This window comes from Carassius carassius, chromosome 3, assembly GCF_963082965.1.
Source record: "Carassius carassius chromosome 3, fCarCar2.1, whole genome shotgun sequence".
Lineage (NCBI taxonomy): Eukaryota > Metazoa > Chordata > Actinopteri > Cypriniformes > Cyprinidae > Carassius > Carassius carassius.
Genome location: NC_081757.1, coordinates 40504464 through 40523958, shown reverse-complemented (window position 1 = coordinate 40523958; position 19495 = coordinate 40504464).

Here is a 19495-nt window from a genome sequence, read left to right as displayed (position 1 = left end):
AAGGCTCTCGCAGGGAAAAGTGGGGCCGACACGGACCTCCCTCTCTACTCCGAGTGGCTGTTCTGTGCTCTTTTTGCTCATCTGGAGAGTGGGAGTTTCTGTGGTTTTTATGACTTAATGACTCCTGTCGGCTCTGATCAGGGAGCCGAGATGAATGTTGCCAGCTGTTGTAACCCTTCTTTCCCCTTCTCACATGCATCTTCTGTCTTTGCCTTGCTTCCTCTGGCCTCACGGTGGGGATGGAGCCTCATTTTTAGAGGGATTTAATTTTTTTTAACACGCTTTTGGATGGTAGTCACCCACGGCAAACCTTGGGCTTTGCCATGGCGGTGCGATTCCACACCATGGGTGTGCAGAGGTGATAATGGTCAGACTGACAAAGTGAAAATCAGTCATGAATAGATGCATCAGATTAGGGTGCCGTTTCTGTTCTGGGACTGATGGAAGGTGGTAAAACATAGTGTCAGTTTCTTATTCTGTATTCTGTGTTAAAGACCGGGGTCAAGGGAACAGTTAAAATCTTCATTTAAAGGCTGAAATCTTCGCTGGCCAGGATCTGAGGCTGGAACGATACTCCCTGGAGGTGGGCTGGGGTCATTAGTTTTAGTTTTTTGGAGTGTCCTTTTGATGTTGAGTGTTCTCTTAAGGCGGCCTGGCCTGAAGGATATTTAATTTTGCTCCAGCAAATTTCCAGTTAGGAATAATTTGAACTGAGCATCTGTCAAAGGAGCAGCCGTTTAAATACATTGGTCTCGGTTAAAGAGGCAGAAAATGAAGCAGATTAGTCCGAGTACCTTTCGCCGGCACGGATGGGGCCCGGTCAGGGCCAGTTTCAAGGCTGTCGTGTGGAGGGCAGAGAAGAAAACGCTCCCACTCCCATCTCATTAACGCCCATGCCCAGCACCTCTGGAGTTTAATCATGCATCTCTCTCCTGAGCTGCACCGCACTCTCCGGTGCATGCCGCTGTGGCTGAAGCGGGATTGTTTCAGGATTCTCCATGCCTTGATATTTTATTTACAAATCTTCAAGGAGAGAAAAGGCCAGTACAGGGGCCTCATTGCTTTCTCAGACGCCCACAGTAGCTTGGGAACGCAGCATCCCTGGTGTCTCTACATCAAAGATATCCTCGTGTTCCTACAGGCTGAGCGGAGGGAACTTTTATCAGGGTACACAAACTGAGGCGATGTTTTATCACTCGGAGAGTGTTGAAAGAGCATGCATTAGAGTGTCTGACAGCTGCTGTCAGGCTTTATTGGAACTGACTGGGCTGGTCTGTTGGAAATCATCTTGGCTTGTCTTTTTGTCCAACAACAGCAACGAGAGTTGTGTAGGAGCTCAAATCACCATGTGCACCCATCAACTGTTCACTCGGTAGAAGACAGGGAGTGACATGGCGGTGACATAGATGACACAGTAGACACAAGCTCTGACTGTCCTGTCACCTGCCGTTTTGAATATTCTCAATGCAGGTTTTAATATTATTTCCTGTCAGATGACAAGTCCTTCATATTGTTTTCAGGTATTATTTTATCACTCGCCACATATGAGGAAGGTTTGTAATGTATTGAGAACCAAAATTCTGAAGCTAAAATGGCTTGTACAGTTTTCATGTATTTTTATCCGTATGTGGGTCAATAACATGATACAAATTTTTTGTTAAAAATAAAAATACAGTCATACTTGCAATGACTTTCAAACACCACTACTACAGTACGATGATCATGTCTTTAATTTCTGAATTATTAATATTTTTATATTTTCTGGGGAGCATTATGTTAAAAATGAAAGGGTGATTCAACTCTCTTCATACAATGAAATTCTTGATTTTTATTTGTATTATTATTTTTTTTTTCTGCTGCATACATAAATTCAATAGCACATCTAGACAGGTGGAGCTGGAGGAGGTCGAGGGTTTCAAAGGAATTCTAGTAGTGCACTGCAGGACCAGCTTAAAGCAAACACTGAACCAGACTATTTAAATGTTGATCAAGCAATCTAATTGCCTGCAGAATGCAGACAGCACCATCTACAGTTTAATATTCGAACTAGATATTTAATTATTTGTATTTATTAATTGTTTAATTATTTAAAGATATTTAATATTTGTAAAATATAAAATGTACTTGGAAAGTGTATTATAAAAAGCTTATTAAAGGAAGATTTTTTCAGGTTCTGAGGAAATTTATTATTTTTTACTTAAAGGTTATGAGACCCATATTTAAGAGATTTAAGATTTAATAATTGTTCAATTAAAACTTTCCTTAAAAATGGGTTAATAGTTTTTTTACCTTGTGAAAAAATAATATGAAACCAGAATGAATACAAAGAGTGCATTTTGTAGAACTTGGCACGTGTTTCAAACTAGATTTTTTAAAGGATTTTCCTTTAGTTTTTTTTACTTGATGTTGCTGCAGCCCTGTATTAGTTTCTGCTTTTATAAGAAATAGAAATTCAGATTAGTTTTGCATAGGACTCATTTGAGGTTGATCTCTATAAGAGCATGTATTACTTTAACATTCTGTGAAGTCAATCACATACACCTGATATATCTTTCAGCTCAAAAATTGTCTGAACAAAAAGTGTCATCAGAAGCTGACATATTATCAGCAACGAGCAATCATTTCAAACATCGATTTCAGCACCTCCTCTCACATATATCTTTATAGGGGACAGTGATGATCTAAAAATGTTTAAATCCAACAAGGAACACAAATATCCTATTCCTTTCCCATCTTCCCGTATTATTTTCTCTCTCTCCATCCACCTGTGGGTGGATAAAGACAGGTTGCGTGAGCCGAGCAGACCAGACGCTATCTTCTGGGAAAAATAAACAGCACATTAGTTCCAGATCATCTTGGAAGAATATGAAACAGAGGAGAGCAGTGGAGGGGTTAGTGGAAGTCCACTCCAGGGGGGGGGCAGGGATTATTAGGGAGCTGGGAATCGTATTAAACTCAGAGCTTTCCCTTTCTCTCTAGCCTCCTTTCCATCCTCACTTCTCTGTTTTTGCCATGTGCTGTAAATTAACAGCACCCTTCAACTCAAAGTCCGCCACTTTCTCTCTTCATTTTAGTAAGGCAGTGAAATATGTTTAAGGGCCAGGTTCACAAGCATTTTCCGCTTCGTCTCGGTTCCTCTGTCTAAAATGTCCTGCTGGCGTGATTCTCCCAGAGGTTGTGAAACGGAATCCGTAAATCTTGCTCAGCTCATACTTTCTACCCCTTTGTGAAATTTCATTGTTGCCTGTAATATAGAGTCGTTGCAAAATGGGATCCACGCAATTAACCTTAAAGACGCCACTTATTAGTATCCAGGATTAACTAGTCTTTAGTCTTAATAGTCTACAAATTAAAACTACAGGTCTGATAATTATGTTGAAAATTCTCTTTTGTCTCTAGAATCTATAGCACCTTGATTAATCTGCTTGCTTTCGATCGGGCCGGTGCATTTCAAGATATACGGTATAACGTTCTTCCCTCTATGTAATAATATCCATAAGTACGGCTATTAGTCAGCATGCTAATGCCAGCATGTACGAGTGATAGGTAGTTAATGCTGAATTTTCATTGCAGGGATGAAGCCTCAAGCCCTGGTGGTAGGAACTAATTGTGCCACCTGAGAGCAGGATTGAATTAGAGAGAGAGGCAGTTATTGAATGAGTCAAAGTGGGAGAGGAAGATCGGGAAGTGAGAGTGTTTGATGTTGGGGAGTTATGTTGCTATTACAGGCTTTGAAGTAGGATTGGGTGTTAAATAAGCAGGAAATGGGCAGCAGTTAGTTTCTCTAAAGTTCTTCCATTCCCTGTGCTCGTCGAGCGGGGCTGAGCCGGGGGCGGCTGCATCCGGGTGAAATCTTCTCAGCTCTGGAATGGACTGTCAGGCTTCATTAGCTAAACTGGTCTCCCTTCGGAGCAGAGCAACTTGGCCAGCGATTTAAAACCAATCTCCAGTACCTGGTTTCTCTTTTATGAACTTCCGCACCATTACCACAGACTCCTCCACAGTGTTTCACCTATAAGAATTCCTCTGGAGTGAGGCAGAGGGGGATCATCTCCCGTTTAATGAACTCTGAGTCAGGGCTCTGCGCCTGACTGAATGTACTTTTCTAAACTCTATTTGATTGAGTGTTTATATGTTTGTGAAAGTTATGACATGCACAGTTTCCTCTTTTCTTTGTGCTATACTTTAAATTTAAAAGCGACCTGCTGTTTGAGCTGTGGCTTAGTGGTTAGTGCAAAATGTCTCCCTTGTGAAAAAGTAGCGCACTTGAATGTGCACATGTACTTCAAGTTGTGAAGCATATTTTGTTAGATTGTACTGTTTTTAATGTACTGTAAATAGACAGTGGTTTTATTCAGAGGTAAGTTTAACTGATTTATTTAAAAATGTATCACCTGAATGTATTTTAGAATTTTTGTCTAGTGTAGATTTGAAACGTCTTTTTTTGTTAATTGTACTTTGTGTAATTTATGCTGAGATCGCCATGAAAATAGCATTAATGCTGGCATGGCGTTAAAAAGTGAATAAATAAATAATAAACAATGTACTTCAAGTCTACTTCGAAAAGTATTTCTAAACATTGTACTTGCAGATAATATAATATTAAAGAAATACATAGTTTACCTTAAACGTTTTTCAGTATGTTTTTCTCCAATACACTTTCAGCATATTTCAAAGACACATACTGTATCTATAATGATGTAAGTTCACCGCTGGCAAGATGGGATTAAATACAATTAAATTTGTGGTGAAACAATGTAGGATGACATCAACACCCATAATGCACTGGGCTCTGTGAGAAGGAATTAAAAAATGCAGAAGTACAATCTGTAGTTTTTACAAAAGCCCTGGAGTTATCAAAAGTCTTTTGTTGACAAATAAACAATACAAAGCTGGTTGAAATTTGGCAAATTCACCCTTTAAGTGTTAAGTATAATATAACTTAATACTTAAGTGCAATTACTTAAACATATACAAACCCGATTCCAAAAAAGTTGGGACACTGTACAAATTGTGAGTAAAAAAGGAATGGAATAATTTATAAATCTCATAAACTTGTTTATAGAAAACATATTAAATGTTGAAATTGAGACATTTTGAAATGTCATGCCAAATATTGGCTCATTTTGGATTTCATGAGTGCTACTCATTCCAAAAACGTTGTGACAGCAACTGCAAATAAGCAAATAAGAGGCCGGAAAAGTTAAATGTACATATAAGGAACAGCTGGAGGACCAATTTGCAACTTATTAGGTCAATTGGCAACATGACTGGGTATAAAAAAGCCTCTCAGAGTGGCAGTGTCTCTCAGAAGTCAAGATGGGCAGAGAATCACCAATTCCCCAAATGCTGCGGCGAAAAATAGTGGAGCAATATCAGAAAGAAGTTTCTCAGAGAAGAATTGCAAAGAGTTTGAAGTTATCATCATCTACAGTGCATAATATCATCCAAAGATTCAGAGAATCTGGAACAAGCTCTATGCTTAAGGGTCAGGGCTGGAAAACCATACTGGATGCCCATGATCTTCGGCCCTTAGACGGCACTGCATCACGTACAGGAATGCTACTGTAATGGAAATCACAACATGGGCTCAGGAATACTTCCAGAAAACATTGTCAGTGAACACAATCCACCGTGCCATTTGCCATTGCCGGCTAAAACTCTACAGGTCAAAAAAGAAGCCATATCTAAACATGATCCAGAAGCGCAGGCGTTTTCTCTGGGCCAAGGCTCATTTAAAGTGGACTGTGGCAAGGTGGAAAACTGTTCTGTGGTCAGACGAATCAAAATTTGAAGTTCTTTTTTGAAAACTGGGACGCCATGTCATCCGGACTAAAGAGGACAAGGACACCCAGGTTGTTATCAGCGCTCAGTTCAGAAGCCTGCATCTCTGATGGTATGGGGTTGCATGAGTGCGTGTGGCATGGGCAGCTTACACATCTGAAAAAGGGACCATCAATGCTGAAAGGTATATCCAAGTTCTAGAACAACATATGCTCCCATCCAGACGTTGTCTCTTTCAGGGAAGACCTTGCATTTTCCATCATGACAATGCCAGACCACATACTGCATCAATTACAACATCATGGCTGCGTAGAAGAAGGATCTGGGTACTGAAATGGCCAGCCTGCCGTCCAGATCTTTCACCCATAGAAAACATTTGGTGCATCATAAAGAGGAAGATACGACAAAGAAGACCTAAGACAGTTGAACAACTAGAAGCCTGTATTAGACAAGAATGGGACAACATTCCTATTCCTAAACTTGAGCAACTTGTTTCCTCAGTCCCCAGATGTTTGCAGACTGTTATAAAAAGAAGAGGGGATGCCACACAGTGGTAAACATGGCCTTGTTCCAACTTTTTTGAGATGTATTGATGCCATGAAATTTAAAATCAACTTATTTTTCCCTTAAAATGATACATTTTCTAACTTTAATTTGATATGTCATCTATGTTGTATTCTGAATAAAATATTGAAATTTGAAACTTCCACATTATTGCATTCTGTTTTTATTCACAATTTGTACAGTGTCCCAACTTTTCTGGAATCGGGTTTGTATTAAGTCCTACTTAGGAGCATCAAAAATGCGATGCTAATACATTTAAGCTATAATGCATTTCAGTTTGCACTTAAGCTTATTAATTTAGAGAATATTATTTCCAATAATAATAATAATTATTATTATTATTTGCAGTGGTGCTCGAAAAATTTGACTATAAATTCATCCCTTTTAAATCACTGCCTTTTCTGAGAAGGTTTTATTAAAAAAATGCCAAACCATGCTAATTAAGGCATGTCATAAATGTAGTAAATGTTTTCCTAATAAACAGTATACTGTAAAAAAAAAAAAAATACATAAAAAAAAATAGTTGCCATACAAAAATAATCATACATTTAGATTGATGTTGACTAGTCATTTAGGCAACCTAAAAGTAGCTGACTTTAAAAATCTGAAGTTTTACACAGTTTTATATCTGATTTTGTGTTGGGCTAGCTGGTGTGCAAAAAAAAAAAGTTTCAGGTTTGGTACCTGAAATGGCCTTTATGGTGAAGCTAGTTGACCATAGACGTCTTTCTTGTTAAGCTTAACTGGCATGCCAACTGGTTTGCTGCTCATAGCTTATATTAACCAGTTGAAAAAAAAAGCATGGCAGTTGGTTTGAGCTGGTTTAAGCTGGTCCTTAGTTGGTCATGAGCTGGTTTAAGTATGAAGACCAGCTTAAACCAGCTCATAACCATCTTACAATGCTTCAGAACATATCTAACCAGCATATGCATTTTTTTTTTCAAAGACTAGGAATTCAGTATCACAACCATACCACTATTTTAATACAGACCATCATTAAAACTGGCTGGAGTTTCACTGTCCTCCTTTCAGATGAAGTACTGCCCTCCTCTGTGTAACCGTGCCCTGTGAAAACGGGACAGAATAGCTGTGCTCTCCCAGTCCTCTAAGCTGTGGTTTCTCTCTCTCTCTCTCTCTGTGAAGTCGTCTCAGTGGGCAAAGAGGCCGAGAGCGTTTCACTGCCTCACTCGAGTATCAGGAGAACCTGGGGTGAAAGGGCAAGTGTCTGCCGTAGAATATAATTAGATAGAAGAAAAGCTTTGTCCTCAATATTGTTGCTTCGGGCATTCTTTAATTGCCCCCCTCCTTCTTTTAGTTTCCGACTTACCCTCAAGTCTCTTGAAGGCTCATTTGCATTAATTCTGAAGGACTTTCACAATGATCACTGATGTCTTCGACGACTTCTCGCATACACTTAAGCATGCATGCATTATACGTGCCACCAGGTCACCCTGATTTCCTCTCGTTTGCACACAAATGCTGTGGTTGTAGAGTGAACATTGGATTGTTATGAACTCTAAGTGATCTAAGTGCCACCAGAAAATGATTCATTTTTATCCCTGATAGTTTTTTTAAATGGCTTTGCTCTTCTCCTACAAGCGCTTTCAGCGCATGCTCATGCGCCTCAGAAAGTGCTTGCCCCATATGGCAGTACATGCTGCTTTAGCCTGGCACAGCAGGAGATAAAGTGTAGAGTCCTTGCCTCCTCCCGAGGCTCCCCAGCTCCAGACCCTCGGCTCACGCACAGAGTACATGTGTAATAAACAGGAAGTGGCCTTAGGCTCTCCTGCTGTGTCTTAGGAGCTCAGTCATATCAATATGTATTCAAAAGAGCTACCTCTCCAGGGATCAGCCCTATGCCATACCATGCTCACAAAGAGGGGGATTTCACTGCGGATTTCACCTACTGCACCAGGGAACATGGTGCTGATGATAGATGCCTTTCATCTGCTTTCATCCAAACTGTTACCTGAAAAAGATTTAGTTAAAAATGGCTAAATATATGAATCAACAAAATAGTCTGACATAAATATTCCTGCGAGAAGTTGAGTTGATTCTTGCCTCCTCACTGAATTTTTTTTTTTATAATTGAGAGGGTTCTCTTTCATTGCTCAGGAGACAGTTGTAGTTCAAGTATTAACTTTAGGATGTTTCTCCTTTATTTATTTATTTTTTTAGGAGAGAGAGAAATAGAAACGAATGTAACTGTTGTTAATAATACATTAAAGCAACTGAAATCTCAAACTTTTGACAGACTTTGGTGAGAACTCTGTGTGGCATTTGAGATTATTGTGGTCTTCTTCTCAGAAAGGAAAAGAAAGATACCATAAGACATTTTTCTTTTTTATTATTTTACTTGTGAAAAATAAGCAAGCTTTAATGTATTGAGTATGCGCTTATAGTGTAGTTTTTAAAAAGTACTTGTAGATATATTTATTAATTAAATTAAAGGCCACTTAAGTGTACTTTCAGCGAGTACAGTTCAGTTTGCACTATATATATATATATATATATATATATATATATATATATATATAAAAACATTATTATTAAGTATATAATTTCTGTAACATAAACGCAAACATACTTTTTAATAGTAGCCTGTACTAAATTGTATTTTTTCCCAAAAATTTTTTTGTATGGGCTAGTTGTGGGACAGTCTTGCCTGATCTTATTAGTATTTCTAAGTTTTTGTAAATAATGTTTAAGTACATTTTTTGTAAATTTAACTTTAAACTGTAATTCTTTAGAAAACTTCAAATTCCAGTTCTGTTTTTGAATATATTTATTCTATATTTGGATATCTATATTATTTCAGATACAGAATATTTAGTGAGGTAAATATATTAAAATAATATAACATTTAACCTATTTTCTCTCATGGATTAAACAAAGTTAAATCAATGTTACTGAAGCAGCAAATGTACAAAAGAGTATGCTAGAATCACAGATACTTATGATTACAATTAGTGGACATGTTAGGTACTGGTATTGTTTGCATGGATTACAAAAAATGTGCCAAAAACCCTGAGAACGTTTCGCAGTGGAATCAACCACACAATGGGCCTACATAGAACAGATTAAGTTTAGCTTAAAAATTGTTCAGTTTACTCCTTTTTTGTACAACTGAAAAGTTCTGTTGAGTTACTAAAATTAATCAGTTTATCCTTCTGGCCTTATTTGGTGGCTGTTGTTGGTACGGTGCTTTGTGCTGTAGCTGAAAGGAAGTGGATGCATGTTTTAGGACTCAAATCTACTGCACCATTGAGGAATGGGTTTTGAAGCTGATTGGCGAATGCTGTGAGTTTTCAGAGGAAGGCTATCTTAAATGTGTGAATAGAAGAGGAGCTGTCATGTTCAGCTGGATGTATCTGATAACTTTCTGAAGATGTTTGTGAGCAAACTGGGTCAAGCACAGGCTTCCATTACACAGAACCTAATGTGAGAGTGTCAGAGCAGTAATGAATTGAAAAATGTTTTATTGTAATTCAAGGATGAATTGTATTATTTTGATTCATCTCAGCATTTGCCATTCATATTTACAACCTATGGCAGATGGAAAAACATGCCTGTGGTGATACTACAGTAAAATCATGTTTCATTGCTTCTTGCATGTTTCATGATGCATTCAAATATAAATGCTCAGTGAGCAGCATTTTCAATTTTATCCAAAACACATTCATGTGAACCTGGCAACATTTTATTACATTGGTTGTTGTATTGCAGCAGTCTGGTGAGTGGCACTAAATTGACAATTCTATATTGTGTTTGACAGTAATATACCACCTACACTAAACCCTACCCTAAACTTAAGCAGTAGTGTAAACAAAGCAAACATTAAAATAAAAACATTTAAGACAAAAATGCATTTGCTAATGCAACCATGCCAGTTTAGCTAACTTCTACAAATCTTTAAGCTCTTTTATCGATGTTCATGTTTTATTGGACACATACTCATGCAATACACATCTCAAGTGCAATACTGTACCAGGTGAGCTATCGAGCAAGTTTACTTTTTCAGAAAAGCCATACTTATAACATATTATTGTAAAAGGATCTGGGTGAAATTAAGTCTCTTTTAAGTGAAAATCTGCCCCGTAATCATGATATGTGTGAAAAGAAATAATAGTTTTTGGTGATTTACAGCTAATAGTGTTCATATTAGCTGGAAGCTGCAGTGAATTGTGTGTAGGTATGTTTATAAAGTTTTGAAAATGTTGGTAACGTCTTGTTTTTCCATAGTTTTTTTTTCAATTACAACACACAAATCAAGGATTATTCTGAGTTGGGGTGAGGACTGTATGGAATGCAAGGCTTTGTCACAGTGGATACAGATCAACAACTAAAATTGGTGAAAAGTTGAATTAATCAGAAAATTTGTCCTCCCTGATGGATCTGTGGCCGTTATGCCTCTGACCTAATTGTTAGGTTGCCAAATAAATCAGAGTAAAATTGCTTTTAAGAGGAAAACATATTACTTTACCTCCAAAAATGCATGTGTTAAAATCCAGGCTTTAGCTTTATCAGGTCCGTTTAGGATAGCTAGCAGCACTGAAGAATAGGTTGTCTAGATTAAACTCAGCATTAATACTGCCCATCTCTCATTAAAACCTTAATCATGTGTAAAATGAGATTGACGGAAATTTATCCAAAAGGTCAAGGAAAGGGATTTCGAATGCCTACACAGGATTTAATGGACAGGATTTTAATTTAGCCAGCTCTCCAAACACCAGAAGCTGCAAAAGATCTTACAAAACCCCTTTCCAGTGGCCGTGTCTCTCTACATGGTATGTGTGTCTCCTCCTCTTCTCTCTCATCCTCTCGTTCTCACTCTTCTGAATGTCTGATGAACAGATGAAAGGCAGGAGAGTCGGCTGGGTAGCTCTGTTTTAGTCATGAGGGCAAGAAGGGGCAGCAGATTGCTGTGCCAATAGTTCCTCAATGAAACACGAGGTCCGTGGCCTTTCCTGCCCCCTCTCAGAGTTACTTTCTTAGTTGTGCAAAGTAGATGCTGTGCAAAAGATGCAGCATATATTCCATATGGTAAGCATTGCTTATGTAAGGGATAATGTGCATACAGCCAGTCATTATCGCAAAATAAACCCGACAGGGTGATCAGGACTTTTTTTGGACTGAATGGCTTTTTTTTGCGATAATGACTGGCTGAATGTACATTATCCTGCTTATTACACAGCAACATGGCCAATAAATAAATGTACATGAATTGTTGATTTGAGTTGAATAAAGTAAATCTTACTTGTAGATTTGAAAAATAGTGCCGTAAGAAAAAAATATTTAGTAATATTTACAGAAAACTTGTGGTTACCCATACATAATTATTTTAGAAAAATCATTCATTATCAAATATGATGCATTGCGCTTTTAAAAAACATTTATTTGTTCATCTCTTAATCATTAATATATTGCATTGCATTACGTTTCGCCCTCATAATAAAAACTAGTGTTGATCACAAAACTAAGCATTTACAGTAACTATCATCTCAATAAGACATTATTGGGAGATATAAAGTGACAGCTGATATTAATTTGAGTTTTTTTTTAAATTAGTCTGATATACTGCTATAATGATCTCATTGATTTACATTAAAGCGGAAAGGTTTTCAGTTAAATTAATGTTATGCAATAAAGGAGATTGTACTTATTTTTGCAAAAGAAATAAAGTAAATATGTATTTTGTTTGCTTTAAATTCTCATTTAGCTTATTGTCTCTCATCAATTTCATGTTTTTCCAGCAGTGTATTTCAGACTCCTAAGTGTATTTTTGACTGTAAAAACTGTTATACTCACTATATAGCAAGCAATTAGCTATTTCAAACTTTGGTTGGTATGAAAATCAGAACTGGTGTGCCATGGACCAGCAGTAAACTATACACACAGGAATGTTTACAGGCAAGTTTAAGGCCAGCGTTTTGAAACGCGGGCTCCTCATCCCCAGCTCTTACAGTGGATCGAATGCATTTATTTCTGATAAGCCTGCCGTGTTGCATTGAGCCCAATAAGACCAATGTGCAGTAACAGGATTAAAAAGCACAGTGGGTGAAATTACGTCCATGCACGCACATCATCACATCACAACTGCTCCACAAACTTGCGTTCTTTAAACTCTCCTGTGTGTCTGGCTTATTTTAAGAGCCACGAGGCCACAGAACAAAGTGTGTACAGTATTAGCACCACACTCTCGTCCCCTACCGAATGCATTCCTGCGTGTGTGTGTGTGTGCTCGCCTTCTAGGTCGTGGAATATTTTGGCAGCACAGCGGAGAGAGCGATGAATGTTGTTAACCATTGAATCATACTGCAGTTTAGTAGCTCGCCTCCGCACGGCACGCAGAGGTATGGAGCAAAGCGCCTGCTGTTTTAAAGGTTCATTTCACATCTCCTCCTGAGCGAGGCGGCTTAGTAGCCCGGCCGTTGATTGATTGTTGAGACCATTGATCTAATTTTGAAGCCTTTTGAATTTCGTCTCCCCTGTCCCTCCTCTTTGTAAGGAGTTGAATAAACCTAATTTCCCCACGCCACATGCAGAGGCAGTTCAGCCTGAGTGGGAAAAACAGAGGGAATAAATAAATAAAGAAATGCCTAAAACCAGGCCCTTCACAGCAGAGTGGGGTTTTTATAGACTGGATCAATTAAATTTGTCTTATTTGGAACGGTGGGGCTCCGTAACTCGATAAGAGGTAATGCGGTTGAAAATGCCTCTCGCTGGGCAGCCATTAGGCGGGAGAATGTTACTGTGGGAGTATTAACATGCAAGGATTATACAGAAACAAGCCCGGTCTGAACCAATTCGAATCAGGAATGAAGAGGGCATTTGCGCAGGTAGAGGCCCGGGTTGCTCTGGCCTGCTGCGGGGTCAGAGAGAGAAAGATGGAGAGCTGGAGATGCAGGGGATGGGGGGAAAGGGGGCGGGAGGTGTGAGTGAGGGATCAGTGCTCTTCTTCCTCCCCCCGTCTGTGTACATCTCCTGCCCCCTGTGGACTGGTGAAGAGGTCTGAGGAAGAGTAGTGTATATCACAATGTGGCGCTCGCTTTACAAATCCTTCTTTCCTTCGTAACATTTTTATTTCTGTGTTTTTTTTTTCTGTGATCGTTTACTCTCCCTCACGTTGTTCAACCCCCCCCCACCCCATACACAAAGCTAACATTTGGAATAATGTGCCTGCTGCTCCTTTTCGTATAATGCAAGTACAGAAAAATAAACTGTATTTTCTGAAAAATAGAAGCCTTTAGCTTCAGAAAATTAGGAATATAGCAAACATTTTAAATTTCTGTATAGTGCTTGAGTCGTATGCATTTTTTGGATTTTCGCGCTTGACAACCCATAACTGTCATATTTTCTGGAATATAGTATAGTATATTATGCACCTTTTATTCATATGAAATGAGCTGTGACTTATTTTTCAAAGCATATACAATGCTACAATGCTATGAATGGCATGCACACAAAGAGCTTACACATTTAAATTTGTGCCAAACTAGAGAATTTAGCCCAAGTTTGTTTGTATAGTGTATGCGCATGCTCTTTCAATTTCAATTTGAATAAATTGCATTCGTGTCTCTTTTTTTTTTTCTTCTTCTATTTTTCATTTCTGTTCTGTTCAGAATAAATGCAAAGCATTCGTTGTGGAGTGAGGGAAACTAAAATACATGTTTATACTCTCTATAATGTATTTTCAGCCCTCATTGTATTCTGGTCATTTTGAATCTAAAATGTGATCTTATTTTTTTGGGAAAAACGATAGTTAAAGTTGTAGTACCTTGTAAATCAGGGTATCTTCCGTCCATTCCAAATCCGTTTTCAATTAAAAAACAGAAAATGAAAGACTCAAGAGGATTCAAGTGAGAGAACATGAATTCAATAACGAGAATTTAAAAAATGGCTCGTTTATTCGTTATTCCATCTAGGTTAACAAACGGAAAATTAGTTTTTGACTTGATTTCTCATTGTGTCGTTTGGGGTTTAAAAAACGGTTTATGGCTTCAATATTTCATTCGCACTTGTGGGCGGAGCTGAAACACTCCTTTCATCTGATTGGTCGAATCGCTCCGCCTTCAGCTCGGTCTCTACATTCTTTCAGGCAGAATAAGAGTCTTATACTAGTAATGTCTGAAACCACCGCTCACTGTTAATTAACATAATATTTGAGTCAGATGTTGCTGGACACATAATTCGTGCTGCTGTGACTTGCAAGTCACCCCTTTAAATTATTTAAAGTTTATTAGTTAGTGAAGGCAAACCAGGCAAAAAAAGGAAGACAGTAACAGTACAAGAAAAGGCAATGAACAAAAAGTCTTTGGATAAACAAAGAAATAAAACACGAGTTAATATCGGCGTGGCTTTCCAGCGATGGCGAGAACTGAGGGAACTCAATGGGCTGAAAAGTGACTCCTTGATGGCTTTATTTCTGCTGGACAGGTAAATCTTTCTTTTTGTATTTTGATCATACATATTTTTTTCATGAAGCATGTGTCATTAGCACACGTAGCTGCGTAATATAGCTAACATAACATTACTTAGCGAGCCGTAGTAGAGGCTTTGGAAGGAGCCCAGAAGGGAGGGGGTGGAGTGAATGGAAATAATGAGCTGTCTTTAAAACAGTCGTGAGAGGTCTACAGTCACTCGATTTTTATACTTTCTTTTTCAGAGTACTTACATTTTAATTATGTATTGATATATAAATAAAGTTTAAACAAATTTGGAAAAAAAGTTTTTTATAATTTTTTTTTACCTACCCTGCCTTTAACTACTGCAGCTGGTGCCAAATAAAAATGATTATGTTTTGGAAAACTGCAAGTCAAATGTACTTGCACAAATGACTTGCTGTTACATAATACCACTTATGCGTAGTTGGGTATGTTTTCGTCCACTAGAAGTTGAGTCTTATTTTGGCCACAAATTTCTCTGTGTTTCAGCTAATGGAATGATTTTTGGTGACAAATCTTATTTTGACATATATTTTGGGAAAATCCTTGAAATGTTTCAAAAACTCAACAGTACACTGTGGGCAAATTCACTATCCTTTTGTTATGTTCGGGATGAAAAAACCCACTAAATTAAACTGTTGTAAAAATGTATCAGATAAAGATTTTTTTTTTTCTTGCATAAATCTATTAATCAACCTCAGTCCTGATCAAAACTACAAAATGTTAAAAAAAATATCCAAGATTTTAACTCTTTAATTACCAAGTTCATAAATGATGTCACTGATTTGGGAAGAAAACACATATTTTCAATATAAAAAGTGATTGTGGACTGGATATTTTTTCACCTTTTATGACAGTCTTGGGCATGTCAAAGATTAGTAACAAGATTGGCTTTGATGTATTGTTAGTTTTTGTGCAGCATTAGATTAAAATTTTTTCTCCTTCATTTGTTGTTGGTGGCTGTTTTTGCCCCATTGACTTCCATTATAACGACATTATTTGATTGCAAAGCCATGACACCATATAATCATGCAGTCTTGATTGTTGTTGGTTTTCCCGGTTGGGAAGAGGTAACATTTGTTATGTTTTACAGTTGATCACTAGGTGGGACCATTAACCCTTTAGAGAGGCCTGTGCAAAAAAAGGCTTAGTTTCTGGCTTGTATATGGAGTTATATGGAGTATAACAGCAAATTATAGTGTGTGTGTGTGTGTGTGTGAGAGAGAGAGAGAGAGAGACAGAGAAAGAGTGTGAGAGAGACCTTTGTGCACTTACCTTTGTACCTTTTGTTTCTGAAAAAATCCAAATATGCACCTCAGCTCTCAGATCTACATGGAGTAAATAAAATAAAGAAGTGTATTTATGCACCTGCTGCCTTTTGATGGTGAAAAGTATGGATGGCCTATGTGTGAAATGCTTGTCTTTTCTTGATGGCAAAGACAGTTTAATACTTTAGAAATAATTTATAAGGGTTCACTTGCAAGTCACAGCAGCACGAATTATGTGCCCAGCCACATCTGTTTCAAATAGTATGTTAATTAACAGTGAGCGGTGGTTTCAGACATTACTCGTATAAGACGCTTATTCTGAAAGAATGAAAGACCAAGTTGAAGGCAGAACGGTTCGACCAATCAGATGAAACCAGCGTTTCAGCTCCGCCCACAAGTGCGAATTAAATATTGAAGCCATAACCCGTTTTTTAATCCCCAAACGACAAAATGAGAAATCGAGTCAAGAACTCGTTTTCCGTTTGTTAACCTAGATGGAATAATGAATAAACAAGCCATTTTTCAATTTCTCGTTATTGAATTCATGTTCTCTCACTTGAATCCTCTTGAGTCTTTCCGTTTTCTGTTTTTTAATTGAAAACGGATTTGGAATGGACGGAAGATACCCTGATTCTTGTAATTTATTTCATTTATTATTTATTTCATGTTTTAACCAAAAATTGAAAAATTGAAAATCAACTTTTTTCTTTCATTTAGCTCAGGTTTTGTATTTCTTTTTGGAACTGATTGATTGTAGGCCTTATTAATCTGAATTTACACACCTCAGTTTTTGAGTGAACATTGCCAAAATAATCCACAGATAATGCTTTTTTTCACTCAAAAACTGAGATGGTCAAGAGGTCAATGATTGACTTTGTGGTCATTTCCTCTGACCTCCGGCAATATGTCTTGGACACTCGGGTAAAGAGAGGGGCGGAGCTGTCAACTGATCACCACCTGGTGGTGAGTTAGATCCGATGGCGGGGGAGGAAGCTGGACAGACCTGGTGGAACCAAACGTTTTGTGAGGGTCTGTTGGGAACGTTTGGCTGAGCCCCCTGTACAGAGAGATTTTCAATTCTCTGTCCTGGCAGAGCTTTGACCAGATTCCGATGGAGGCTGGAGACATGGAGTCCGAGTGGACCATGTTCTCCACCTCCATTGTCAATGTGGCCACTCAGAGCTGTGTCCATAAGGTCTCTGGTGCCTGTCGAGGCGGCAATCACCGAACCCGGTGGTGGACACCGGAAGTAAGGGATGCTATCACGCTGAAGAAGGAGTCCTACCAGGCCTGGCTGGCTTGCAGGACTCCTGAGGCAGCTGATGGGTACTGGAAGGCCAAGCGAGCTGCAGCTCGGGTGGTTGTGGAGGCAAAAACTCGGGTCTGGGAAGAGTTTGGTGAGGACATGGAGAAAGACTATCGGTTGGCCTCGAAGAGATTCTGGCAAACCATACGGCGCCTCAGGAAGGGGAAGCAGTGCCCTGCCAACACTGTTTACAGTGGAGGTGGGCAACTGTTGACCTCAACTGGGGATATCGTTGGACGGTGGAAGGAATACTTTGAGGATATCCTCAACCCCACCGACATGCCTTCCGTGGAGGAAGCAGAGGCTGAGGGCTCAGAGATGGACTTGTCCATAACCCAAGCTGAAGTCACCGAGGTAGTTAAGAAGCTTCTTGGTGGCAAGGCACTAGGGGTGGATGAGATCCACCCTGAGTACCTCAAGTCCCTGGATGTTGTGGGGCTGTCTTGGCTGATACATCTCTGCAGCATCGCATGGCAGTCGGGGACAGTGCCTCTGGAATGGCAGACCGGGTGGTGGTCCCTCTTTTCAAGAAAGGGGAATCACACTCCTCAGCCTTCCTGGGAAAGTTTATGCCAGGGTACTGGAGAGGAGAATTTGGCCGATAGTGGAACCTTGGATTCAAGAGGAACAATGCGGTTTTCGTCCCGGTCCTGGAACACTTGACCATCTTTATACCCTCACCAGGGTGCTGGAGGATTCATGGGAGTTTGCCCAACCAGTCCACATGTGTTTTGTGGATATGGAGAAGGCATTCGACCGTGTCACTTGTGGGGGGTGCTCTGGGAGTATGGGGTACGGGGCCCTCTGTTAAGGGCTGTCCAGTCCCTGTATGACCAGAGCAGGAGCTTGGTTCGCATTGCCAGCTGTAAGTCAGACTTTTTCCCAGTGCATGTTGGACTCCAGCAGGTCTGCCCTTTATCACCGGTCCTGTTCATTATTTTTATGGACAGGATTTCTAGGCGTGTCTGGTTTGGGGACCACGTATTTTCATCTCTGCTTTTTGCAGATGATGTTGTCATGTTGGCTTCATCGGGCTAGGACCTTCAGCATGCACTGCCCAGTGTGGAATGGCGGGGATGAGAATCAGCACTTCCAAGTCTGAGGCCATGGTTCTCAGCCGGAAAAGGGTGGCATGTCCCCTTCAGGTTGGTGGAGAGCTCCTGCCTCAAGTGGAGGAGTTCAAGTATCTTGGGGTCTTGTTCACGAGTGAGGGAAGGATGGAGAGGGAAATTGACAGGCGGATAGGTGCAGCTTCTGCAGTGATGGGGTCGATGTACCTGTCTGTCGTGGTGAAGAAGGAGCTGAGCTGCAAGGCAAAGCTCTCAATTTACCAGTCAATCTACGTTCCTACTCTCACCTATGGTCATGAGCTGTGGGTCATGACGGAAAGGACAAGATCCCGGATACAGGCGGCCAAAATGAGCTTTCTCCGCAGGGTGGCTGGTCGTTCCCTTAGAGCTAGGGTGAGGAGCTCTGCCACTCGGGAGGAGCTCAGAGTAGAGTCGCTGCTCCTCGACATTGAGAGGAGCCAGGTGAGGTGGCTCGGGCATCTGTTCCAGATGCCTCCTGGACGTCTTCCTGGGAAGGTGTTCCGGGCACGTCCCACCGGCAGGAGGCCCCGGGGAAGACAGAGGACACGCTGGAGGGACTATGTCTCTCGGCTGGCCTGGGAACGCCTCGGTATCCTCCCGGAAGTGCTGGAGGAAGTGTCTAGGGAGAGGGAAGTCTGGGCGTCTCTGCTTAGACTGATGCCCCCGCGACCCGGCCCCGGATAAGCGGAAGAAGATGGATGGATGGAAACTGAGATGTATAAGCTTAAATCAATGAGGCTTACAACCAATCAGTTCCAAAAAAAAAAACTTGTGGAAATTGAAAGAAATGAGTTGACAAAAAGACTGAATGCAGGTAGGTAATATAGAACAATGAGCGATTACAAGCAATTTCTAAAAGACGGGCATTTTTGACCAGGAACACCAATTTAGGTAAAGGATTTTCAGCAAAGCACAAGGTTTAATATTCATTAAATCACATTTATATTTGTGATATGGCTTGTTTGAAGCAAGTGATGACAACGACACAAGTTCTCGGGTTCTAAGTAAGTCTTCAATAAAGAAACATGTTAATTTTTG